The 26,428-nt window shown below is 43.5% G+C and overlaps 1 protein-coding gene across 7 annotated transcripts in view; it reads right to left on the reverse strand.

The window, feature by feature from the left end:
* GRB7 (growth factor receptor bound protein 7) overlaps positions 1 to 26,428 on the reverse strand; it is a 92,443-nt gene that overhangs the window by 34,890 nt on the left and 31,125 nt on the right. Inside the window, exon 1 of one of the 7 annotated variants that reach the window (XM_061588067.1) lies at positions 25,577 to 25,957. The exons of 3 other annotated variants lie outside the window; for them this stretch is intronic. The gene's annotated coding sequence lies outside the window, so the exon portion shown is untranslated. Of the gene's footprint in view, positions 1 to 593; positions 693 to 5,633; positions 5,657 to 25,459; positions 25,534 to 25,576; positions 25,958 to 26,428 lie in introns of those variants that run through there. 3 more of the 7 variants (XM_061588070.1, XM_061588071.1, XM_061588069.1) reach the window with 3 other exon arrangements.

Consider the following 26,428-nt stretch of genomic DNA (forward strand, 5'->3'; position numbering starts at 1 on the left):
TTAAATTGTACCTGTGCATAAGTCAGAACACTGAAGTAATAATGGCTGCTAAGAGGCCATTTGTTCTGGCTTACAGGCAAGTGTGTTCCAAATCAAGACTTCTGTAGGCAACCAACACTACAATGTCATTTCTTGCACTTGTTTTCTACCAGAATGTGGTTGTTATTACCATCATCACCATTATTAATATTTTCTTCTTACAGGCGCCAAGATTGTCTCGTATTCAATTACGGCGGGAATAGACCAGCCAGGCATGAATCACCAACTCACAATGCCGGTTTGACCTAGCTTATCAAAAACCACACACCTGCGTCTTTATAAAGAGGAGTTCTGCAGAGGAGTTCTGCTCCAGTCGATGCTTATGAATGGTGAAGAAACAAACGCACATCTAAAAGCAAATACTTGCTTCCTTTATCACTGGGCATCAACCAGCTCTTTCCCTCATAGGAAGTAGAAGCTGTCCCTGACTTACTCTCCCGCGTGCTTCCCTCCATCATAACAAAGCACTGAGTCAGAATGTGGGCTGGTGACTCAGATCTACCGCTCCACCCTTTCTACTGGCTCAAGCAAGTTTGAGCCCTCTCATGACATACCTTCACTCTATCTCCACAGATTCCTTGGGTCCTTTCCCCCTTGGAGATTTGCATGAGCTGCAAGGAAAAGGAAGTGCCATGTATCTGGGGCAGTTAGCTCCTGAATGTATCTTGACCCAGGTGCCTCTGATCAACCACAGCAAGAGAAGCCTGCTCTAATTTACTTGCCTGGCCTAGAAAGCACATATCCCCTCCCAGTAAAGCTACCCAAACAGTCACCAAAATGACCAATCAAACAGCTGTTCAAACAGAGTAACATAAGAGCCCAACTAGCCCTGGATGCTGTTTCTAACAGTGGCCACCTGTATAAATGGGGCAAGGCAACAGTCTTCCCCATCCTAGGTATTGAGAGATTCATGGTGAATTGCTATTTTCCATGGCCTATCCTCCATTAATTTAGCTAACCCTTTAAAAAAATCTATCTTACAACCAAACTACACAATGCAGGAAATCTGTGATGAGAACCCCAGTTGTCTTTAAGGGGAAGGGGGAAGCCAATGGTTCAGTGCAGTAGTTTGGGGGGGCTGTTTACTCTTGCTCTGCAGGTCATTTTTCAGAAATTCCCTTTTCTCTCCAAAGCTGCTATTAGCTATTCTCCTACTTGGAGAAAAATATGGGCACAACTCGGTACTTGTCTCATTCTCAAACCCACCCCAGGAGCCATTGGCAGCTTCAGGGGGCTAAATTTGATTGAGAAGGCAATTCAGAAGTAAAGGGGCAAATATCATCTGCAAATGCCTAGATAATGTTAGGAGATTAATTCATGAGGTGCCAATGAATTAACAGCTGTTCAAAGGGGCCTTTTGCTGCTCAGTCACTACAGTGGAAGAAGGAAAGCAAAAGGGCAGAATTCACTCATCACTTCATTACTCTCAGCTGGTTATGTGCATTGTCTCCACTAAAAAAATATTTGTTTTGAGCTCATGATGGCAGACATAAAGACTCTTTTCCATGCTGATAATCTGTAAGGACTGATTCACAGATGCAAGCAATCAGTTGATTCTTACAGTTAGCAATAAGAGATGGACATAGGTGTGTGACTGCTGGCCCAAAATCCCTTTAACGGAAATGAGTTGTTATATTGCACATTATGTGCTGAATGAACACTGAACCTGCATATATAGTTGTCATTTGATCGCTTCTCCCATTGTGCCGATGTGCTTACAGAAATGAGTGGGAAAGTGATAGGACAGGCAGTGATGATCTGAACTCAGGATAGTCAGACAAATGCTTCCCATTCAGGGCTCATCAGGCACTCAGTAACCCACAGATTGCCAGCTGTCCCCAGGTGGCATGGTCTAGATGAAGTGCAGTGAAAGCCATGGACCATTAATTCAAATCTCAGTCTAGCTCAGAAGGCAGGCCTTCAAAGTGCTCCTACCTGATGACCTAATTTTCCATCTGCAAATTGACTGTGAAGATTTCATTGACCTACCTATCATCCTGTGGATGGGACAGAGTGAAATAATGAATGCATTACTTGCTGGAAAAGCTTTATAAAACAGAACATATTATTAAGAGTGGAAAGGAAGAGCAGTGCCCAAGCCAGAGAGAGAGAGAGAGATGGTATGCTGAAGACAAATAGTCATCCAGAAGCATACTGTGACGTCTCCAAAAAGATAAATGGACTTGGGACATCAGACTCACAACTCAGGATTTTTCACATTGCTATTTTTCTTCCCAGCAGTCGTCTTCTCTCTGACACTCAAAAGTCTTAGGGCATAACTACATATCTGTGGTGTGAGTCTGAGACAGGATCGAGTAAGTCCTGTCTATTTGTTCCAAATTCTAGCCCAAGGTCATTCAAACCCCATAGTCTCAAGGTCATACCAATTTAACTCCTTTTTACAGAATTTAGTCTGATTCTGCTAGCATATGCAGTGCATTGAAACTGCAGCTCATTGCCACTGAAAGTCCTGCACAGCCATCATCTGGCTTCTGAGATTTCACTGCGCACTGACAACATATATACAGTGCTCATTGGGCCAACCATAAGGGCTTGAGCCTAGCCACTTGCTTTTTTGAAAGAAGCAAGCTAATGTTCTCATGAAGCTGGATTCTATGTTGAATAGCACCTAATTAAACAAATAGTTATCCAGAAAATGATTGCCACATCTAGTCTTGCAACTCAGGATGTTACATTTTGTTGGTTTTCTATCAAGCAATTACCCTATCTCAGTCAGATCAACGTATTAACTCACAGAGAAGGGTGCCTACTGCAGAATGTGAGTGAAAAAGAAACACAGCGAGGGAGAAGAAGAGTAAGAGATGGGAAAAGATATGGTTAAAAAAAAGTTATTCCCATCCTGCTCTCTGAGATTAAAGGCAGGTCCTAGATCTGAAAAGGTTTAAGATGACGACAACAAAGAGTATACACAGCAGGTGAAATGAACTCAAAACAGATCAACTCCCTCCCACCCCAGCTCACCACACACATGGTCAACACACCCCAGGGCCCAAAAGCCTCCTCGCTTCTGGTCAAACCAGTTCTGCATCAAGATCTCCCAGGCAGGATGCTAAAATAGCCCCTCCCTTGTAAACACCTCATCAGCTTGGTATCTGGGACACTGTAAGGAAGGATGGCTTATTTTGGATGCTAGGAGGCAGGTTCTGCAGAAGTTGGAGTGGGGGAGGTGGGAGGAGGTAAGAGGTATAGAGGCAGGGATAGTTGTTGGCAAGCAGAGGAGGAAATTGCTATATGAGGTTTGGAGGCTAGCCTGCCACCAGTGAACACAGCAATATATATATTTTTAAAGTAAACAGCAGATGACAAACTACCAACTGGGCCTGGCCTTATACTGTAATTTCCATTTCTAAAAAGATTTAAATGGTCACCCTTCCCATCCTTTTTTGCACTTTCTCACAGAAACAGTCTGCAAACAGCTAGCTCAAAATTTCCTTCTCCATTACACAAAACAGGGACCACCACTGGTCTGGATACTTTCTTCCCATGGTCAGCCACCGTAATCCAATTTGCCCAGCCTCAATAACTTAGGCCTCTTTCTCCCATTGCAGAAGCTCAGAGCAAACTGCAGAGTAGGAAAGGGCATCCCAAGTCCTGGAGCCCAATACTCAGGTCTATCTATGATGTTCATTCCCATCATGTTATTACACAAAATCAACACAGAGTTGCCAACTAGCCTGGAATCTCATGCCCTTGCTATACCAGCTCAAACCACAGGGATCTCACCTAGAATCTCTCTTCTACATTGCAGTAGCTCAGAGCGAGGGGTCCATGGCATCCAGCTACTCCCTTTTTTATTAAGTATTTTCTCTTACACACTTGCAGCCATTCTGGCCCAAATTAACATTCAAGACAGCTTACAATCAGATCCAGAAAACAAAATGTAACCAATTAATGCTGATAATAGGGAGAAACAGCAATTCAATCAAAAATTCATGACAGCTATTTGAGGAGAGCAACAAAACCATCTAGCACCAAAACGATTGCCTATGATCAGAGCTGATGGGAGCTGTAGTCTAACAACATCTGGAGAACACCATATTGGCTACCCCTGATCTAAAGGCCTGAACAGATGGCAGGGAGAAGCAGGGCGGCGGGGGAAGAATACATGCTTTATGTACAGAAGGCCCCAGGTTGAGTTCTGGGCATCTCAGGTAGCAGGACTGGGGAAGGCCTGTGCCTGTAGGCTTGGAGAGCTGCCATCACTCAAGAGTAGAGTTAGGTTATCGATGTCCACTGATCTGAGCTGGTATTATCACACACACACAAAGCTCCATTACACTGAGTCAGACCACTGGTGAGATGGACCAATGGTCCAACTCAGTGTAAGACTGCTGTGTGTGTGTGTGTGATAATACCAGCTCAGACCAGTGGACCTCAAGAACCTAGTGTGCCTCATATTTTTGTAGCTCCCTGCAAGGAAATACTTTTGTTTGATTTCTCTCCCCCTACAGCTCCTGTTAAGACCCTACTTTGCCATTATCTCTGCCTTCTAGGCTGTGCTATTGCAAAGCAATACAGTTAATCAACCTGGCACCTGTCTCTCATGTAGTACAAGTGCACCCCAATGGATCCAGTGTGCCTATTTCTCTCGCCTTGCACATCAGGCACACACTAACGGACCTATTTCAGCTTGTATTTCTCCTTTCTATGGTGCACTGAGAACCCATCACCTTTAACAGCATGCACACAGTAGGTGACTCTAGGTGAATGAGTCACTGGAAGGTGAAGGTTTCAACAATGAAACAACAAAATACTGCTAAATACTGCTGGAACCACAAAATCGAGCTAAATAGGGACATCCTTCAGTTTGCTCCCATCCCTTCCAAGAAATAGCTGCATTCATGCCTTGTAGCTTGGGAATTACCACCCCTCTCTTGAGTGTATTTACTCCCATACTTTTGCTGTAGGTGCTCGATGATACAAGGTGACAGCTGTATGAACCGAGCTACGTAGGAAACAGTCTTAAGCTCTGATTGACAAGGCCCTGAGATGCCCAGCCCCTGTCCCTGGAGCAGGAGCGAGCCGGGTGAGCGATACAAACAAATCTGTTTGGCTTTTGTCTTTGGCTCACTGCCCTTTGGGAGGCTTTTTCCATGGTCAAGCAAGTTTCTGAACAGTCTCAAGGTCGTAACATAAGCAGCTGGAGGGGGGTTCAGGGAGGGGAAAAGCTGGGGGAACAGGCACTCCACCTCCACCACCATTTGCCTCAATTGTGCCAATTTACCTGGGGCACTCCTGATTTTCTGAGGCCTGGGACTGCAGTGCTAAATCATTGCTCTTATTTTTGATTATGGCAAGATGCCTTTTAACATTTGTTTAGCATGAATACCTGGAGATGCCCTTCGTCAGTCCCATTCCCAGAGATCTTTGGGCCAAGCTGCACATTCCATGCAAAATGTATAAACATAGCCCGGTGGCTATTTTGTAAATGGAAAAACCACTTGGGGAGGTAACTGAATGCAGGGGGAGAAGGGGCACTGAGCCCGGCCCCTATCTCATACTGCCACCTTAAGCAATGTTCAGCTTCCCACCCCCACAACTCCCTGGCGTTTCAAAAGCACTGACACACTCACATTTTGAGGGTTCCTTCTGCTTCTCCCTTCAGAGTCCCACACCTCCAAAATGTGCATTTAGCATCAAGGAAATTCACGTGCACTGTGCCCTTTTGCATACATTTGCTCAGTTCATCTGGCCCACATATGTAGGTGTGAGCCGGAAAGAAGCCAAGACAGAGAGTGGTTTTGTTGCTGTAGGTTAGCAAATTCCCACACTGGCTCCCTGCCCTGGTTTATGAGGCAGAGAAGTTCAAGAGCTCTCAGTTTTGTGCTAACAAAACAAACCCCGCTGAGAGGGAGCAGAGATAAGGCCAGGTGGGGAGTTCAGGGACTGAGCAAGGCACCTTCAGTCTTTGGGGATGGCACAGATCCATACAAGGGAGCAGTAAACCATCTTTTCTGAGGCTGTGGCTGTCTCACAAGTCCCCTTCTTGACTGTATGAGCCTGGCCTGAACTGAGCAAAGACTAAAGGGCAATCTGTCAATTTACAGTTGCACAAACCAGTCCGTTAATTTACAGTTTCACAAAGCCCAGCAAAAGGCTGTTTAATCTTCTAGTCCCAAAGTCTGAACAGCAAGAGAGGTGCTGGCAGAGCCCTCTCTTTAGATTGCAGTTCAGCCACTTAGTTCACTGGCTCCCCCCTACATGCCTCTGTCTGAATGGCAATAGGCTTTGGCCCTTGTGCCTCCATATAGCAATGCTTAGTGTCAGATGAGGACGGGAAAGCCCTGGGTTTACATCCCCACTCATCTATGAAGTTCACTGGGGTGGAATACACACCATACAGTTAAAGCACCTTTCAGTCTAATCTACCTCATAGGATTGTTGTAAGGACAAAGGGTTAGAGTGCAGCTCACTTTGAATGCCATCCTGAGTTCTTTGGAGGAAAGGCAGGATACAGATATAATAAACGTCAACAAATCTTATACATCTCATCTTCTGAATCCTGTTTGCCTAAAGTACATAAAGAGTAAACCCTAACAGAGTCTCTCTTGCAGTCCATGCTAGAAAGCATGGCTTACAGAGTCACCCCTCCTTCAGCGGCCTGTGGCTTCCTTATCAGAACCAGGCAAAGCGACTCAGGGTTTCTCTCTGGCTCAGAGCAGCAATAAAGCCAAAGATCACAACGTGGTTTAGGTGGCGTGGGAAGAAGCGCTACCTTCACCTCCATGCTTCATAGTAGCACTGGGCAGATGGGGAGCTCCCAGAGACTAGATTTGGCCCCAACTCTCTAGTTATTTATCCATACCTTGTAAGCACATCTTCCTTCCTTCCCTCCCCCTTTATTTATTTGTTTGTTTGTTTGTATACCGCCTCATAGCTGCAGCTCTCTGGGCAGTTTACAGCAACTAAAAACATCAAAAACAAACATACAAATTTAAAACACATCTTTTAAAAACAATTTAAAACACAGTTTAAAACAATTTAAAAAACACATGCTAAAATGCCTGGGAGAAGAGGAAAGTCTTGACCTGGCGCCAAAAAGATAACAGTGATGGTGCCAGGCGCATCTTGTTAGAGAGGTCATTCCATAATTTGGGGGCCACCACTGAGAAAGCCCTCTCCCTTGTTGCCACGCTCCGAGCTTCCCTCGGAGTAGGCACCCGGAGGAGGGCCTTAGATGTTGAGCGTAGTGGGTGGGTTCGTACCCCTTCCAAAAGCAATGTACATGAACTGTATAGGACATGTCCACAGTCCATTAAATATTCTCCCTCCATCTAAAATCAACCAAAGAGTTGGGGGAAGACAAATTTCACCTAGTTAAATCTCCTGCCCAAAAGCAAGATCACCCTCAACCTGTATAATCAAAACCATAAACCAGGATACAAGGAAAGAGTAGCTGGGTCATAGAAAGGTGCCTATACAAGTAAGTAGCCTCATGTAACTTGTGCAAGTGAACTAAGCTGTAAGTTTAGGAAAAGGATGGGGGGGGCAAAACACCAAAATGAAAGACAATAAAAATACAATCCAACTCTTAATATGGCAGGTAGCTAAGCTCTGGTTATGAGCTAAAACATCCAGAGTCCCCCCAAATTCTAATCAAATCCTCCTCCAACTGGAAACCTCTCCAGTTTCTTGAATGGCCCTGCCAGACTGGGGTTTTTTTTGGGGGGGGGGAAGCTGTATTCTGCAATATGTCATTGATGCAATAAAAGTCAATTAGTGATGGATTTATACCAGGTCATCCACACAGCATTCCATTTTATTAGTTGTTCTGCAATGCTTGCTGAATGCTATTGCATTAGTGCTGTCTGGAGGGGCACTTCTGCATTATAACACAACAAAAGTGGTAGGAGATGCTGGAACATTTGTGGTATGAAGTGTTACAGGAAGCGACGGGACAGGACTGATTGGAAACAAAGCAGTATGTTTGCTCTGAAACTGTTGCAGGTGCAAACAGTATTGAAAGTGGGATCATGTATAACCGCCCCAAGCCATCATGAATGCACAATAAAAAAGATGTCTGGAGGGGCCGAAAGTAGGCATGGGGTAGAAATTTGATTTAGTTTGCATTTAAAGGAAACCCTGCCTAAATTGCACTTTCTGAAACAACATACTGTATAACCTGAAGCACAGCCATCCTTCGAAATTCACACTTTTCTGAATTTTGCAATCCAGTTCTCCAACCAAGTAATGTGCACAAAAATGCATATATTACAGTAAAATTTGCATTAAAATGTATATATTAGTGAAAATTACAAATATGCATTACACTAGGGGAAACTGACATTAGGCAAAGTTGCATACACAAATGTATATACTGGAGAAAATCACACTAAAACTCTGACGAATCTTTAGGAAGATTTAAAAAAATGCAAACTGATGTAGAAATCTGAAGAACGGAAAAACGAGAAATTGAAAGAAACCGGAATTGACAGATCTGTCCGCCCTTAGCCCAACGTCAACCTGGCAAAGCACAATATCCAAACTGCCAGCTCAAAACTCAGCTTTGCCAGAAACTCAGAAGGTAACATTAGGCAAGCCATACCTCCTAAGCCTCAGTATCCCCCCCATCAGCAATACAGGGATAATGCTGACCCAGTTTACAGGGTTGTTGTAAAGATTGCTGAGATGATGTTCTTCTTCATCATCATCCCAAGGAAATGGTATTGTGGATTCCCACTGGCTGCCAAATGCTACTTCATGTTGAAATGCTTTTGGGTCAAGAAAGACTCTTCCCCAAGTTACAAGTGGCTGGTGACTTTGTTGTGTGTGTGTTCTCTATTGTGCCCTCAGCATGTCGCTTGGCTTAGCTTGTGTCATCTGCAGCCCTTTGCTCTGAAGGCAGCTGTCTGAAATATGCTAGCTCCCTGCTTTCGGAACATCATGTGGGAGACAATATTTAGGAAAGGGCTTTGCATGGAGAATGTACAAAATTCAATCCACACACACACCCCCGCCGCCCTGCATCTTCTCCAGTTAAAATAAGTTCAGGTTGCAGGGCTGGGAAAGACCATGGTGAGCTGTTGATAGTTAAAATAGGCAATTCTGAGCGAAATATACCATTTGTCAGTGTAAGTCAACTTCAAATGCTAGTATGTTAGAGAAGGGAGGGAAATCTGAGTAGGTGGTTAGGCTAAGTGGGTTTTTCTTACTTCCAACTCTACCAGTCTTTTCAGTGTCACATCTAGATTACATGTACTCACTTATTGAACCAACCTACTTCTGTTATCATCTGTTTACTTCCTTGTTCTGTTTCTACAACACAGACGGGCCATTTCTCAAACTGTGTGCAGTGAGGGAGAGCGGGAAAATATGCACCAGTCTCTTGGCATAAACCCAAAGGCAAGTGAGTTACTGTCAACACCCTTTCTAAGCTGAAAGTGGATGATCAACATACTGTGGACAGGGATAGTCGATGCCCTTTAGAAGCTGTTGGGCTACAACTCCCATTAGGCTGAGCCAGCATGGCCAATGGTCAGAGGTGATAGGAGTTGTAGACTAACAATACCTGAAGGCAAGAGCCTTGCTGTATCAGACTAAAGGGCTATCTAGTCCAGCATTCTGTCCCACAGTAGCCAACCAGATGCCTATGGGAAGCCCCAGCAGGACATGAACACAGCAGCACTCTATTGTTCATGATTCTCAGTGACTGGTACTCAGAGGTGTAAGTTCAACGTAGATTGCTGTAACCATTGACCAGCTATTTCTGCAACCTCCTCTGAAGATGCTTCTTCCTTTGAAGAAGGCTGAGAGCACATCTTCATAGAGGCTCCCTGTAACTGATCAGGTGATCAATGATTACATGGAGCCCCTTTGAAGTCTCTGCAGAGGGGGAAACACTCCTAAAAATGGAGGATTTTTCCCTCTGCAGAGAAAGTGGTGTGTATTCAAAGCACTTCCTCCAGTGCTTTGAATACAAACTGCTTCCTCTGGAATGAAAAATATTCTCCATTTTAAAATAGAGCACTTTTTCTCTTTCCAGAGGAAGCAGTGTGTATTTAAAGCAAAGGAAAGACTTTGAATCCAAGCTGCTTCTCAGGCCACATCGGCTCCACTAGGAAGTTCTTAGTTTGTTAGGGCTTTGGTTATGCAGGGCTCTCAAGCGCAGACAATCAGCTGGCTGTCGGTGCTTGTAAAGAGCCCTGCGCTGTGCTTCGAAGCCCTAACAATTGGCCAATAGTCAGGGCTTCAAATTGCCTTGCAAAGGGCTTTGCAGATACCGCAGATCAGCTGACTGGTGGTGCTTGCAACCCCCTTTCAGCTGACCCAGGTCTTTATCTGCCCATCATATATGATGTCAGGCATAGGGCAGGTGAGTGTGGCCTGGCCACAATGGCCTGGCAAGCCAAATGGGGAGGCCTGGCGCCTGATGGGCCAAATGGGGAGGCCTGGGGGGCCTAATTAGGCCCAAAGGCTGGAGGTTCCCCATTCCTGTCTTAAGAGAACTCCCAAAGTTTGCAATACAAATGTGCTTCAAAGCAGTCCAACTTTCATTAATTCATTCTAGCTTCAGATTCTGGGTTGCAAAGATCAGTATTTGTGGATTGCAGAACGTCATTTCTCCTGCTGAACATAAAGAGCAAAAGAGGATCTGTTGTAGTAGTAGTAGTAGCAGCAGCAGTAATAACAACAATAATTAAAAGCTTAGCATTTTTACATAGAGTATTCACAGCATTTCACATACACTTTATCTCAACAATATTTACTACAGCCTCATAAGGTTGGAACTACACATTAGAAGGCAAATGCAGCATTCTCAAGCAGGTGTTTGTCTGGAGGTGGTAGTGCAGAGATAGTTGGGGGGGCACATGCAAGCAAAAATCTATGGACTCTTCCCCCACTTTTACTTTCCCCTCTGCAACCCATCCCCTCAGCTGCTTTATCCTCAGCCAGGCTCCAAGATTAGAAATATGACTGACCTATGAAAAGTGGTCTGATGAGGATGAGGAGTCAGTTGGGAAGCAGTGTGTAGGAGAAAGTTTAAGCACCCTCCCTACCACCCATTCTCCCCTACAAACCCATTCCCCAGATGAGTATTTGGGGAAGGACCACAGCTCAGTAAGAGAGCATCTGCTTTACATGCCCGTCAGCGTAGACTCTTCTGAGCTAGATGGCCCAATGGTCTGGCTCAGTATAAGGCAGCTTCCTATTATCTGTTGAACAAACATGGGCTTGAGAAGGCATGCTTCCTGAGCTAAAGTGTAGCCCTGGCCTAAGATTAACCAGTATTATTATCAGTATGTTACAAATGTAGTGAGGCTGAGAGAAAGAGAGAGTGGCTTGCCTAAGGCCACCTAATTAGTTAATGGCAGAGGTGAGATTTGAACTGGAAATCTTTGTTTCACAGCTCAGTTTCTTGATCACTTATTCTTTGGGCCGAGAGTACTGCTGATGCCAAAGTAAAATCAATCCAAACTGTGTACTGTGGAAATCTAAATGCTCAGGATTAGCCACAAAAGTTAGGAGTGCAACTCTCTACATGTCTACTCAAAAGCAAGCCCTGCTGAGTATAACAAGATTTAATCCAAGGTAAGTGTGCACAGGATTGCAGCCTAAATCACTTCACATATAATGACTGACTTTGCTCAATGGCTTCTGTTTCCATGATTCGAGGGTGAAGGACTTTGGGTTCCTGGGCAACGAATGGCATGGCAAAGCATAAGAAAGATCAAGATGACTAGAGAAAGGCTGTAATGGTCTGACAGATATGGGCAGCAAGGTCAGGAAAAGAGAGAACAGCCAGGGGAAGAAAACAGCCTTTCAGGCACTAAGGTTCTCAGGATGCCAGATTCTAGGCTCAAGAATCAAACAGGCCCAGGCACTTGTGGACCGGGGCATTGCTAAGTATTTAAAGGACTTGGGACACAGGCTCATGATGCAAATTTGAATAAAATTAGCATATGCTTATATATAAATCCTTCTGGGCAAATTAGGATGGCGGGTGGCTGGATTTTCATCAGTACTGTGCTTTGCACCCAGCAAATCTCCTGCCCTTCCCTCCCTTTTTAATTTTTATTTTATTTTACTTGCTAAGTTTTAAAAAAGAGAGGAAAGTGTGTTGGAGATCTGGGTCCAAGTTCAAAAGATATGGGGCTCAGTCCCCCGGGGCCACTTCCTAACAATGTCCCTGCTTGTGGAATATACATACAACCTAATGGTTGTTTTCCTAACTCTAGAGAAGAAGACAGATGTGTTGGTAGGGTGATAGCTTTTACTGAGTCCAGCTTATAAAGAGATTTTGGGGTTAGACAAATACATGAAGAATAAGGCTATCATGATGGTTCTACCTTCGGGATCAGAGGTAGTATGCCTTTGAACACCAGCAGAAGAGAGCCAAAGCCCTCATGTCCTGCTTGTGGGCTTATCAGGGGCATCTAGCTGGCCACTATGGAATACAGGATGCTGGACTAGATAGAACTTTCAATCTAGCAAGCGTCTTTTATGTTTTTATGCTTGTAGGCACCCTACTTAGTTACCCACAATTCTTCACTCGGCAGAAAAGCATAATAAAAACTTCAGTGTAACCTGAAAGACTATGCATTCCTAAGCCAATACATGTTCCCCCAATGAAAGTATCACATCTCATTTTTACACTACAAAGTTTATCAGTATTAACTATTATGATTCCTGCTTTAGGGACTCCTAGGAAACAATAGTACTATGAGAGGGCTAGGGAGCTCCAAGCAGAATTTTCAGTACTCTTAATAAAAATTCCCAGGGAGAGGATTTTCTCCCTCCTTATATCATGCCAGTAGAGCACACTGGTGCTTGCCAATGCAATGCTGCTGCATGGAGGTTTGACAATGCAAGGGTCAGGTTCAAGCACTGACTCAGAGGAGCAAGTTGACATATCTACATCAGGGCCCTGACACTGGATCTGAGCTCAGCAGTTAAGTTGAGGCCAGCACATCAACTGCCCTTTCACCAGCCCTCCCTATTAGCAAAAGGAAAAATATCTAGTGATATTTTGTGGCACAACCCAGACAGGGGCAAGAGATAGAATGCGTAATGGAGGGTCAAAGTTCTTCTGTGATTAGATGGAAGTTGCAAACGCAGCACAATTGCCACATAGGGTGAAGCACATAGGAGAGAATAGAGAGCAGAGAGAAAGAGAGAGCAAGGAGGAGACATAAGAAGAGCCTGCTGGATCGTACCAATGGTCCATCTAGTCCAGCATCCTGTTCTCACAGTGGCCAATCAGAAGCCCATGGGAAGCTCACAAGCAGGACCTAAGCACAGAAGCACTCTCCCCTCCTGCAATTTCCAACAACTGGTATTCGGAAGCACACTGCCTCTGACCATAGCAGTAGAGCATAGCCATCATGGCTAGTAGCTGTTGATAGTCTTATCCTCCATGAATTTGTCTAATTCTCTTTTAAAGCCACCCAAGACAGCTGCAGGTTTAATTTTTCCAACTGGTTATTTAGGTTTGGGGGGTTCCTAAGTAAATACTCTGATGTATAACTATATGCACCCATTTTATACTCCATTACCAAGCCTCTAAGCAGGGACCAGTAGTCAGTTTGGCCATAGCCTCTTTCCTTCCATGAAACAGACTCAGAAGGGGTTTGGGTGTGCAGTACTCTCTCAAGCTATTTAGAAAGGCCATTCCCCATCATTTTCAGGGAGGAAACTCAGTTCATCCCCTCTCTTCACCCTACCCATTCCCGCTTCTTCTTTTGTAGGGTCAACAGCCCAGAAGATTGCCTGCATACTATGCACAAACCTGACCGGAGTTACCCTTCAGCTGGACGCCTGCTCTGGATACATGATGTGTCACTTCCTGATGTGTGCTGCTGCGTTACTTTTAAATGATGGTGACAGTGCACTTGCCATAGAAAAGGGTTGGTGCAGCTACAATATTCCACATGATTCCAGTAGGCAAAGGTACACAAGGGATCCTGCAAGTTTGATTTTTGTAAGGTCCAGTTCATACCTGCATGGCCATTGCTAATCGGCAAGGGAGGATTTGCTCTGTGAATACAGATAATATTCCACCAGCAGAACTTTGATATCTCCCAGTGTCAACTCAGATACAAAATACTCAAAAGTTCAGACTCAATGGAATCAGTTTATACATTCCACTAAGAGGTCAGTGAGGAAGTGATGTTTACGTACGAAGAAGCCCTGAAATTCTAATTATAGATGAGACTGGATCCTGTCTCATGAAGATGCCAAATTTCCAAGCAAGAATTCCCTGTAACCTGAATCCTATCAGCACCAGCCTTGCTATCTCTAATCTAATTAACAAAGTATCTGAAACTTCCCACTTTTGTCTGAAATGCAAAAGATGTAGCTAGGTAAACAACAGCCTAGTTGTATAAACAGTTTTTTTTAAATAGTATTTATTTACCCCAAGTCTCAAGATTCTAGTGGGGCACAGCTACACAACAAACAGATTCAAAAGAACTTCCCTCTTCCCAGGGAATCACAGTTCTGGGGCTGAGGTGAAGAGTTCCATTTTCTAACAGAGAATATTCTCCAATGACACCACACTAAATTCCCAGGCCTCTTCACGCTGGTATAAAACTAATATCGGTTTGCAGTTCAGATGTACCAGAAGAGTCCTGGGCACCTTTGAAAACAATTAATTTACTGCAAGATAAACTTTCATCCAAAAGCAAGGCTAAGGATAGAGTCTACACACGTTTATTTTGGAATGAGCCTCATTGAAATCATTACTATTTACTTCCAAGTAAATATATGCAGGATGTCTCCATCTGTCATGCCACGAGCTTATCACTGTGAATCCTGCAAGGGACAACATCCGAGGGGATGGAATATGGCAAAAAGGCCTTCCCAGCTAAACACCTGGATTATGCAGACAACAAGGCTGCATCACCTTCCCAGGGCTTCCTCACCCCTCTCCACTTTCTGTTCAGAGTGGCCTTCAAAATAGCCACTGGTGTGAATGCCTATGGTGAGTCAAGAACTGCCTCCAGGCAACCATGCCAGGGAAATTTGTAAAAAAATCACTTTCTTTCTTTTAGGCCAGAAATTGCTATCACATGTATGTGTTGGGCATGCCAGCTAGTTAGAAAAAAATGTTGGTCACTAACCTTTGGAGGCTGATTTGCAAATCTGGATTAAAACACTCTACACCTAAATGCACCCATAAGGTGCAGGGTGCACCAAGAAACCTGCAGAAAGCAGCTCTTTAAAAGTTTAGTTTAAAAAGGAAAGTTGACCATTGATTCTGAGGTTTAATCATTCATTTATTATTTGTGATCTTTCCTCTGTGTATGTGTCCAAGTGGCATGTTTTCCTTTTCAGTACCCTTTGCATCTCAGGTCAGCAGCCTCTCCCCTGAGGGCTTGTCTCATACCCGAGTTCTACAGCTTCACTAATGGTTCGGGTTAGGAGAAAAAGAAAAGCCATTTAGAGTAGAGTTGAAGACATCTTTTGTTTTAAGTAAACGGTTTTGAAATGTTATAGTTTGTTTTTCCTTGCCACCTGTCAACCAAAATGGTCCCCAAGGCGGCTTACAAAGAATACAAACAAATGCAAAAACAGTGAAGGAGAAAATAACATATATTAGGGTAAAGTATGCATAAAATGCATACATTAGTGAAGATAATATACAAAAATGCATTATGTATTAGGGAAAATGTCTAGCAAAAATGTGTATATTAGTCAAATCTGCATATAAAAATGTGTATACAGTAGGGCCCCGCTTTACAGCGCTTCGCTTTACAGCGTTCTGCTAATACAGCGGTTGTGAATTGTAGAAAGGCCCCGCTTTACAGCGCTTGTTCTGCTTTTACGGCAGTTTTTTGCTGCCAGGCGCCATTTTGGTCGATGTAAGTCAATGGGATCCGCTTTACAGCGGTTTTTGCTTTACAGCGGGGGTCCGGAACGTAACCCGCTGTATGAGCGGGGCCCTACTGTATTAGAGAAATTCATATAAAAATGCTGACAAATTTTCGGAGGATTTTTTTTTAAATTACAAATTGCTGCAGAAATGCAGAGAACTGAATAAGAAACAGAAAGACCCCAAACTGCCAGATTTGACCATCCCTACAATGCAGTCACTGCCTGATCTTCAAAGCAAGATGTTTTAAGGACTCCCCTTGAACCAGAGCTTAATCTGAGCCCAGGGTGAATCAAAACAGAGCCATAAAACTTGCATAAAATGACAGGGTTTATTTCAAAAAATTATTAAGATTTCGGGTACTGGGGTGGGGTGAACATCCAAAGACACTAAAGCATTCAATAGACAATAAATATTTTTAAAATACTTATATCTGAGTTTATATCGCTTCCTAATATCAAGTTTGACAACAATCTGCATTGTTGATGAAACTGACTCCTTCATTCTCTACCCTATCTAAACCTAGCAATATGTATCCATTTATTTTTATTTATAAAAATATATATTATGCACTCCAGGTGATGTACATAGTGCGTCATTATAAACTCACAACAGCATTCTAGGGCTGCAATCCCATGCCACTTACCTGGGTGTAAGCCCCAATGAACTCAATGGGACTTACTTCTGTGTACACATGTATAGGACTGCACTGTAAAATAGGCTGGACTGAGAGACAGTTATTGGTCCAAGTTCACCCTGGCGAGCTTCACGGCCAAGCTACCATTTAACCTGATCCAACAGTCAACAGATAACTGTTTGTCATGCATTTAGATGCTACTTCTGTTCTGGCTGTAATAAACAAATTAATGATCAATTCCCTATTTTTATTTATGGCATCTTTAACAAAATCTGAATAGATTCAATGGAAGAGCAACCACCACCATTGTATTATTCATCCAAAGGTCATTGCCATAATAAATGCATGGTTATAGACTTCAGAAGCATTAGGAAAGTTTCAGTGCAACTGAACCATATCATCACTAGAACCCTTTGGCAACTGATAATAGCTGCTTTCAGAAAGGCTTATCTCAGCCTTTGTTCCTGAACAGTAAATCAGGTCATCTTGTAGGTCATGCACTTACCTTGTTCATTCAACAAAAGTTTTACTTTCATTGGATCATTTACATTTGAAAACCCAGCCTGCTAATTTTGTCTCTCCTTGGGTATTGCAAAAGTAGAAAAACATAAATAAAGATAGTGAAGGAAAGCTTCCGTTTCTGGGAAGTGACAAATACAAAGCCAATGCCTAATTGGTAGCTTTAAACACCAGCCCACCAGATTTTGAGAGGGCAGGTTGAAATTTCAAGGCTGCAAAGGCCTTTGGCAGGTAGAAGAAATAAAAGTGGTTTTGACCTATTAGACTCTTATTGGTTCAGGACCTACACACCTCAGAGTTGGGCAACACAACCTTTGTTCCATCACAACCTTCAAGATAGACTGTGTGCACCCTCCTGGTTGGGCCATCCATGTGCATAGCTCAAATATCAAAGACACACAGAGAGGTGTTTTTGTGGCTGCCTCATAGCTATGCAACTCCTTGCTCCTGTAGGGCCATCAAAGTCCAGACCTGAATCCCTTCCGGCAGTGCTATAACAATTTCCTGTTTGGGTCTGCCACTTAACTACAATTACAGAGCTGCAAAGCCCATGGAATGAGGAGGATAAAAGTAAACATTAAAAAGGAAAGAAAACATTCCTGTTTCTTACCTCACCCCTCTTGTCTGATCCCTCACATTATATGTAATTTTTGGATTGTTGTTTGCAGGCAGGAATTCTGTTTTTTAAAATGAGTTTTGTATAGTGCTTCATAACTTAATTTTTTTAAAGTATAAAACTTATGATGATCAGAAACTGAAACAAACAGGGAAAAGAGCACCATTATTCCTTGGCCTTTTGATGTAGCCCCTTTTAGGAGGTAGGTTGTTCCACCATCTTATTCATGGATTGTGTTTTTTGAAAACTTTTTAGTTGTGTTAATTTTATATTGGTTTTAATCTTTTTATTGTATGTTGCTTTGGGTTCATTTTTATGAAAAAAGTGACTAATAAACGTAATAAATAAATAATGGCCTTACTATTGAGTTATCATAGCCACAAACACTATTCAGATTATGAAGCAGTTAGGGAATGCAGATTAAGAAGAAGCCCGACAGGGGAAGCAGTTTCCAGGTAAACCTGACCACTGATCCCTCTCTTTTATCAAATTAACCACTCTTTTTGCACACACCAGCCAGGGGAAAGCCATTGTGGTTCACTAGAGGGAGAACTGTACTTAGAAGACCAGTTCTAATATTCCAGTCTAGCCATAAATTCACTAGAAGGCCTAAAGTAGGGATCATGTGGCCCTCTAGATATGTCTGTCTGTTGTTCATTTATACTGAGATAAACCATTCATCTATCTAGCTCAGAATTATCTATACCAGGTGTGAGGAACCTTTGACCCTCCAAATGCTGCTGAACTACAACTCTCATCATCCCTGACCATTGGCTATGCTGGCTGGGACTCACTGGAGCTGAAATACAACAACATCTGGAGGGCCACAGGTTCCCTAGCCCAGGTCTAAAAAAAAATTCTCCCTCAATCTCTTATTTGTAAAATGGGAACTATTACTTCACACAGTTGGTTAATGTGATTAAAATGTGATATACGTGGGTCTCTGTGTACGCTGGAATACTGCCCCTGAGAATGATGAACAAAGTAAATTCAGCATCCTGAATTCTGTTGCAGAATTTGTTCTTTCAATGAAGAGTATGCACAGCCCAGACCCAAGATAAGAACACTACCTTCTTATGCAGAACGCTCTACTACATAGGATGCTGATTTATACTAAGTCAAACTATTAGTCCAACTCTTGCTAACTCTGACTGGCAAAGTCACTCCTTTAGCTGAAGAGGATAGGAATTAAAACTGGAACCTTATATATTAAAAGAAATAATCATTAAATCAATTTTGTCAGCTCCACAATGATTTTATAAATCCACCAAATACATAGCGCAGCGGGGCTGATCTTAATGGCATTTTTACAAGCCTCTGAATTTCGCTCCTTTATACCTCTGGTAAAGAATCCAGATATCCTTCCAAGTCAATGTTCCAGTTAATATGTTTAAAGTTTAACCCAACCCCACCATGACAGACAGCTTACAAGGCCACAGCAGAGGCCGACCTCTTAGGAAGCCTTCAGAAAGAACAGCTTCCTTTGTCAGGCAGCCCTCCATGACTTCAGATCCATGGGCTCCCTGCTCCCCTTAACTAATTAAACTTGATGGCAGGAGATGGGTTCCACCTGGGTTTTTTTATTATTATTACAGTATTATTATTAACTGAACACTCTGTTCCTCTCGCAATCATCATCATGTCCTTCTAAAACTGGCCAGAAACCAACTGGCAACAGCAATCAGTCAAAATGTAGATGAGACTGCCTCTGTGTCTGTGCATTTCCTTTGCCACTGAAGAAAACTGGTCATCACATACTTTAGGATTAAGGGCAGAACTTTACTGTTTAAGTAACAGAGCAAATCCATGTTTGCCCCATAGTGCAGCTGTGGGAGAACGGGGAGGATTTCCAGCCGAGAGAGAGAGAGAGAGAGAGAGAGAGAGAGAGAGAGAGAGAGAGAGAGAGAGAGAGAGGTTTAACATTTCTCCAATAAGCATGCCCCTCCTAGCCTCACCCATTTGAGCTCTTTGTGCAAAGGGGCATTTAGAGAGAAACAAAGGGTCAAGCAGCCTCATTTCGCTGGCCAATCCTCCAGTACAAATGCCTCTCATGGTGTTACTCTGGCAAACACTGGTTTGGGAACACATGCTTGCCCAAGGAACATGCAGTTTTATTCTAAGGGCCAAAGCATTACACATATATGTGTGTTAAGGACCATTCCAAGAGTCTTTTAAGAATGGGGGAGAGATAAGACACTATGGGAGGGGGAGATGTGGAACAAAAAAGTGGCCCACTGGGAGGAGAATTAACTCTTTCACCTCTTGCTGCTGTGCTCCAAATCATGTCTCCTCAAAACCCATTTTCCATGACAGGGCTAAAAATGCATGATTGTGAGGGTAAACCTGCTTTGGATTGCGAGCTATCCTGAAGCTCAGCACCTGAGATGCAGTGTTTGGCATTCAGGGTGGTTCCTCCTGGAATAAGGGACAGAGCCTGGAGGCACTTAGTGATTCGTTTGATGAAAAAGATCTCAAGATTCCTAATTGTTCTCTGATGCAAGATTATCATCTCAAAAAAAATATTATGCCTTTACTGATGTCTGCCTTTCCTGCACACACTCCCCACCCCTGAGTGAATACACTGGAAGGAGGGGAGGTTGACTATTTAGAATGGGCAAGAGGTTGGGAACAGGCTCTGTAGAAAAAATCTTGCCCCCATCGTTCTCCAGATGTTTCCCCTATCCCCAGTGACGTAGGATGGGTGTCTATGGGGAAAAGGGCCTTTTCAGTAGTCATTCCTTCATTTTCATTGGCGATCACTTGTGGCCGAGTAAGATTGTCTTCCAAGATAAGGTCTTTAATAGTGGGTCCGTAAGTGACTGTGGAAACCAATTCTGGATCCACACAGCCTCCCACAGTGAGGACATAGGTTTCCAGATGGAAGTTGGTCGCGATGAGGTTTGTTTGGCGTGCCTTCCGCTTAGCTCGTTTGTCCTGTTTGTCTTGTATTTGTGCTTCTTTGAAGTCCACGGCACCTTTGATAGTAGCCATCCTCCATTTGGGACGTTCATGGGCCAAGACTTCCCAGTTCTCGATGTTCATGTTACTTTTTTTAGATTCGCTTTAAGAACATCTTTAAACCTCTTTCGCTGTCCACTGATATTCCGTTTTCCATCCTTAAGTTGAGAGTAAAGTACCTGCTTTGGAAGATGGTGATCAGGCATTTGAACAACATGGCCAGTCCAGTGAAGTTGATGTTGAAGGATCATTGTTTCAACACTGGTAGTCTTTGCTTTTTCCAAAATGTTAACATTAGTCCATCTGTCTTCCCAAGTAATTTGCAGAATTTTCCGGAGGCAGCATTGGTGGAATCTTTCAAGAAGTTGGGAGTGGTGTTTATAAATGGTCCATGTTTCACAGGCGTACAGTAAGGTTGGTAGTACAGTGGCTTTGTAAATAAGCATTTTGGTCTCCCTGTGAATATCCCGATCCTCGAACACTCTGTGCTTCATTCAGGAGAATGTGGCACTCAACAAGCTCAAACGATGTTGAAGTTCAGCATCAATGTCAGCTTTTACAGAGAGATGGCTCCCAAGATAGGGGAAGTGATCAACATTCTCCAGCATCACATCATTAAGCTGGATTGATGGTGCTACAGATGGACTAGTTCGCACCTGTTGATGAAGCACTTTGGTTTTTTTAATATTAAGTGAAAGCCCAAGCTTTCCATATGCTTCTGCAAAGACATTTAGAATAGTTTGAAGATCTTTCTCTGAATGTGCAGAGACTACATTATCATCGGCATATTGAAATTCTACGACAGAGGTTGACGTTACCTTACTTTTTGCTTTCAGCCTACTGAGATTAAAAAGCTTTCCATCTGTTCGATATATGATTTCCACACCAGTAGGAAGTTTCCCCTCAATGAGGTGTAGAATCATAGCAGATAGCAAATTAGGTAGGGACAATGACACATCCCTGTTTTTCACCAGATCCGACTCTGAATGGATCACTCTGAAAGCCATTGTTATCCAAAATTGTTGCTGTCATGTTGCCATGAAGGAGTCGCAAAATATTCACAAATGTATCAGGGCACCCAGTTTTCAGAAGTATGGTCCAGAGTGTCCTCTCAGTTGTTAAATGCCCTCCCCAGAAAGGCTGGCACCTACTCTAACGCCTTTTTAGTGCCAAGCAAAGACCTTTTAAAAAAGGTTTCTGAGGCCTTTTTAAATGATGCTTTGGGGAAGGACCTCAGCTCAGTAGCAGAGCATTTGCCTTGCATGCAGAAGGTCCCAAGTTCAGTCTCTGGCATTTTCAGGTAAGGCTGGAAAAGACTCCTGTCTGAAACTCTGAAGAGCCATTGCCAGGCAGTGTAGACAATATTGAGCTAGACAGACCAACAGGCTGACTTAGTATAAGCAGCGGTGTAGTCAACCAGGGTCTCGGGAAGGACGGACAACTTCGACCCCTTACTTTTTTGAGAGCAGAGTCCCTGTATCTCCAGCATCCTCTAAGCCAATCAGCATGAAAGGGATGTGTGTTAGCCACTGAGAAGTGTAATCTAACATGCTTCCTTGTCCTTTCCTGCTGACTGGAGCCAATCAGAGTGAAAGGGGTAAGTTAGCCATTGAGAAGACTCTTTTCAGTAGCTAACATTCTCCACTTTCATGCTTGTTGGCTCCTAGGGACATCTGTTGTTGTGGGAGAAGACATTATCAAGGATCTCATTCTCAACCCAGCAGCAAAAAAGGAGGGGTCGTGGCTCTGGCTGTCATGAAGGGACCATGCACTTCTGAATTTGCTTCATTATCGAGTATAAGGCAGCTTCCTTACTGTTTAGTTCTGTGAATTTTTATCCTGCTCTTTCTTTTAATTGACCCGGCTCTGTGGTTTTATTTCCCTCCCCTAGTGTGGCGTAGTGGTTAGAGTGCTGAACTATGACCTGGGAGACCAAAGTTTGAATCCCCACACAGCCATGAAGCTTATTGGGTGACCTTGGGCCAGTCACTACCTCTCAGCCTCAGAGGAAGGCAATGGTAAACCCCCTCTGAAACCCCCTTACCATGAAAACCCTATTCATAGGGTCACCATAAGTTGGGATCGACTTGAAGGCAGTCCATTTCCATTTCCCATTTTAATTGATTGACAGTTTTGATTTTATTGTTGTAATTTGTTTCTTTTATTGTAACGTGATTATTATTTTTATGTTGTAAACCATCCAGAGAACTTAGGTAATATATTGGCTTCTCATTTTGAAATTTAACTCCATCCCTGGGAGGGTGCTAAAACCTTGAAACTGTGGGCAAATCCTGAGCAGTGACAATCTTACATGTGTTTGGATCTCAATTAAGGGGGAAAGCAGGGAGGGGTGGGTTTTTTGGTGAGGGGAATTGGAAACAAGCAGCAGCTCCTCTGCTGTAAAATCAGCTCCCCCTGCTGCTGGCTTTTATCTAAAAAGGAACGGGGGAGGGGGAAGCAGTTGGGATTTTGTTACATGTGTTATTTGTGTTACGCTTGTTTAGACCCTAAGAAGCAGGACACCCAAATCACAGGGTGCAATCTGCAGGCAAACCCAAGCCACAGCACCTTTGCTATGCAGACAGAGAATCTTGGAACAAAACTGAAATTGTATCACACCCTATATATAAATCCTTGTCAGCCCGTCACATGCTCCGCCACCCGGTGTGATAAACAAAAGAAGCTCAGCTCGGATAGTCTGTTCCCCATTTCCATATACCATTTCTGAATTGTGTGTGTTTAGGTGGCAACACATCTTCCATGCAAGATCACATTCCTCTAGTTCCAGATTGATTAGTGCAGATCACAGCTACTACCCCCTCGTTCCATGTTCCCAATCATCCATGTGGACTGAAGACCCTCATTCACTTATAAGTATCATTTATTTGACATCTCCTCCTCTCCACTATAAGCATGCCATGAAAAATGCCACCTCATTATCTGCTCTTTATCCTCCCTGATTGTGAGCACCTAGCACTGTCTACTCAACAGAGCAGGTGTTGGCAGAAGGCAGATTACTAGATAAAGTGCAGGAGATCAGCAAGGGGTTCAGATTCCCAACTGTTTGACAGCAACAACAAGGCTTCTATTCTGCACCTCAAAATGAAAGTCTTAGAACCCCTGATCCGTAGTATGGATTTGTAGATCTAGATGTAGATTTGTAGCTCCATATGAAGTTCATCCCATTTTATGGCTCATGGGATGCTGTATGCAATTCACTACCATTTCACACCTGGCTTCGAATGGTGTTGTAGTAAAAAACAAAGTAGATCCTGCACCCTTCAATTCTGCAAATGTCTGCAACACAGAGTGGTAGCTAATCCACATGAAGTGATCTTGAGTCTGCATCCAAATCAGGAATCTTATTTATTCCATGTAGTCTGTCTAGCTAGCCCAGGCATGGGCAACCTTTTTCAGCCCAAGTGTTATATTTCCAAATAGGTAACTTTCCGGGGGACCACATGCTAGTGTTGGGAAGGTTCAGGGGCAAAAGTGGACAGAGCAATGGATGTGACTTTTATCTTTATATAGTAGCCTGCATTCCAGCCATCCAAAACCAGGCAAAAGCACCTGAGGAGGATTTGGAGCAAGGCCAGTGAGGGGTATGTCCTGGGGGTGATGGCGTAGCCTAGACAGAGTTCTGAGGGCTAGATAGAGGTGCCTAAAGGGCCACATCTGGTCCCCAGGCCTGAAAGTTCCCAGCCCGAGCTAGCTCAGCGGATACAGAGACAGACGGAAAAAACCTCACAAATGTTTAAGTTATGCTAGGTGGTTTTGTGGCTAAATCTAGTCCTATGAGGGCTACCTTCCTGCTCCCAGTTGCCAATTTAGAAGCAAGTGGACGTATCTTTGGGGGACAGCATCTGTAACCAGACGGCGCTCCCCTTTTGACCCAACATCACCTTATGATGTTGAAAAGCTCTGCTGGATCAGACCAAGTGTCCCTCTAGTCCAGCATCCTGTTTCAGTGTCCACCTAAATGCCTTCAGGTAATAACCCTCTTCACTGTTTACTCATCCCCACGCCCCCAGCAATTTTCGGATGCACACAATCTCTGAACCTGGAATTTCCATTTTGCTATCATCACCTACTGATAAACCTCTCCTCCTCCATGAATTTGTCTGTAAGAACACAAAAGAGGCCCTCCAGTGAAACTAGATGCTGAACCTAGGAGTTAAGGTTTGTTGTATAACTTGCAATCTAGCTCAACATTTTCCCCAACTTCTGCTCTACGAGGAGTTCCATTTTTTTTTAAAAGCAGAAACACAGAAGCAGACTATACTGAACTGTGATTTCCGGGTCATTTTCTTCTGTTCAAGTCCACTTCTTCTCATTTCTGCTTTAAGGTAAAGCTACAAAAACAGGAAGGTGGGACACAGGACTGAATAATGAATAGTCAGATACATATTGGGGGGGGAGAGAGAGAGACAGAGACAGAGAGACAGAGAGAGAGAGAGAGACAGAGAGAAACAGAGAGAGAGAGAGAGAGAGAGAAAGAGAGAGAGAGAGAGAGAGAGAGAGAAAGAGAGAGAGAGAGAGAATTAAAAATGTAGTTTTGAAAATCACAACAGGTAATCTCTATCCATAAACACAAAAACAACCCAGAATAAAGTCACCATAAACATGGGCTCAGCTTCAAATATAGTATTAGATAAAAAGTAGATAATAATTAAAAAGGAAGAAGTCAAAAACAAAAGAGGCAGGAACAAAGAAAGAGAAAAGGAAGTTGTGGAGATCTCAGAATTCCAGACTTTATACTTGGGCTGCAATACAATCCACATATATCTGGAAGTAAGCTCCACTGACGACAGTGGGTCTTACTTCTGAGTAAATATACACAGGATCAGGCTATAGATACCTCAAATTAGTGTCCCCCTGAAATTCTTGTCCTTAGTGTGACCCTTTCTGACTCCTGGTCTGAGGCGGAAGAAGTGCAGCCTGAATAAAGAGACAGAAAGGAAGGAAGTCTGCTTACCTGGCCCTGGTGATCTGAGTTTCCGCTGCCGCCTCGACTCTTAGAACTGGGGGATCCTGTTTAGTGAATCCTTTATCTACCTGCCTCGGAAATGGCCACGCCTCCTTCTCATGACATCACAGCCAGTCAAAACACACACACACAAAAAAAAACCCAGACCGGGATCAACCAAAGGTGTGACAGCAGGTGCACCATGGTTCCAAACCCCCTCTGCTCAGTCCTTCCATACAGAGTTTGATGTTTAACTTTCATTAACTTTTCCCTCTCCCTCCCCTCCAGTACTCTCTCCTTTCTTTTCTTCTTTTCTTTTTCTTAAAAATCAGGCCATGACAATATTCCACGCCACCTCAGACTCTGCCATCTAGCAAGGGAAGGGCATCTGGTGTTGCTCGTAAGCCTGATAAAACCAGCCTTGACAGCTTTGGGAGAGTAGAGGTGGAATGGGGGCAGGGAGTAAAGGCTAGAGAACGAAATATCACATTTCCAGCTGGCCTGCTGGCTGCTGATCAGTGCCTTGATGCATAACCTTCCACAGGGACAAATCCCACGATAGTAGCCATCTCAGGGCTACCACTGCAGACTACACACAAAATACTGGACTAAAAAATAATATTCCCTGCTCATAGGCAACTGGATACCAGGGGAAAGGAATCTAGGTACTGGAAATGTTTGGGTGTTTGTTTTTTAACAAGGAGCAGTTAATAATGTGAGCCTAGATCTGTTTGCGTATATCATGGACTGCAAAAAAGACAAATTATTGGGGGTTAGAACAAATTAAACCAGAACTATCACTGGAAGCTAAAATGATGAAACTGAGGTTATCATACTTTGAACACATCATGAGAAGGTCAT

This window comes from Rhineura floridana, chromosome 11, assembly GCF_030035675.1.
Source record: "Rhineura floridana isolate rRhiFlo1 chromosome 11, rRhiFlo1.hap2, whole genome shotgun sequence".
NCBI classification, from domain to species: domain Eukaryota; kingdom Metazoa; phylum Chordata; class Lepidosauria; order Squamata; family Rhineuridae; genus Rhineura; species Rhineura floridana.